At 58.9% G+C, this 1,330-nt stretch overlaps 1 protein-coding gene across 1 annotated transcript in view; it reads left to right on the top strand.

The window, feature by feature from the left end:
• Rerg (RAS-like, estrogen-regulated, growth inhibitor) overlaps positions 1 to 1,330 on the top strand; it is a 16,860-nt gene that overhangs the window by 11,885 nt on the left and 3,645 nt on the right. The gene's annotated exons all lie outside the window — the stretch shown is intronic.

Below are 1,330 nucleotides of genomic sequence, written 5' to 3'. Positions count from 1 at the left end.
CTCCCCTCCAATGCAAGTGTAGCTTCTCTGGAAAGTCTTTTCTGCACCTAAACCCTAAACCCTCTTCCTCTATTTGTGTGTGCACATGCATGTGTGCGCGTGTATGCATGTGTCCACGTATGTGCACGCATGTGTGAGCGTGTGTGCATGCGCACGTGTGCACATGTGTGTGTGTGTGCTGGTCCCAGGGTCTGGGCTCTGTCCATGAGGTGTTTTTTTTTCTCAAAGCTGGTGCTCTACCACTTGAGCCACTGCGCCACTTCTAGCTTTTTGCTGGAGATCAGAGTCTCACGGCCTTTCCTGCCCTGGCTGGCTTCGCACCGTGATCCTCAGCTCCCGGCCTCCTGAGCAGCTGGGATGGCAGGCTGGAGCCACGGGCGCCGGCTTCTTTTGCATTATTATTATTTCTTTCCTTGTGGATATGATGAGCTGTAGGATGGACTCCATGAATTGGTAGAAGGGAGAACAGTGACTTCATTGTTGTTCGTTGTTCTGTGCGTATACTCCTCCACCCAGACAGGAGAAGGTTCCAGAAACAGGTCTCAGCAGTACCTTCAAGGTGAGCTGACCTTTCACCCCTGGCTAGGAGACAGCACATGGTTGCTAAGCAACCGGCCTCCTCCTCCTGGTGACTCACCTGCATCTCTGCAGTGGGGCTCTGTGTGTGCGTGTGCATGTGCGTGTACACCATTGCTGCTGGCAGCCTGGCATCTTCCTTCTCCCCCCGCCCCTCCTCACGTTCACAAGAAGTGAGCACCCCGGGGGTCAGGGGCCGGTGACCCCCACACCTGCCATCGACCTCCTCCAGGAGGCTGAGATCCTTAGGCTCACAGTTCAAAGCCAGCCCGGACCTCCACCCCACTCCCCACGCCGCCCCCCCCAAAATCCAGGAGACCCCACCACCTCCCAGATAATCCGCGAAAACTAAGCAGGGCGGGAGGTATGGCTCGAGCAGCGCAGCGCCAGCCCGGCCAAGCCCAGCGCTGCGTGTGTGTGTGTGCGCACGAGACGCCCCAACACCACAGGCCACGCGTGGCCCGGCCAACACACCGAGGCGTCCGGAAGAGAGAGCCGTGCCGGGTTCCGGGCCGTCCGCAGAGGCCTGGCGCAGGCCCGGCTGACAGGAGCCCCAGCCTGTGCAAATGGGCCCGCCCGGCCTCAGAGTCCAGACCTCTCCTGCCTGACTCGGCCTGTGAAGGAGGGAGGAAGGGATCCCAAGTGTCTAGACGCCGGGACCAGTATTTTGTCGCTCCTCCCTTCTTTCCTTCCTTCCTTCCTTCCTTCCTTCCTTCCTTCCTTCCTTCCTTCCTTCCTTCTTTCCTTCCTCCCT

This window comes from Dipodomys ordii, unplaced genomic scaffold (assembly GCF_000151885.1).
Source record: "Dipodomys ordii isolate 6190 unplaced genomic scaffold, Dord_2.0 Scaffold81, whole genome shotgun sequence".
NCBI classification, from domain to species: Eukaryota; Metazoa; Chordata; class Mammalia; order Rodentia; family Heteromyidae; genus Dipodomys; species Dipodomys ordii.
The sequence above is the reverse complement of the archived record's forward strand: the minus strand, read 5'-3'. Positions and strand labels throughout refer to the sequence as shown.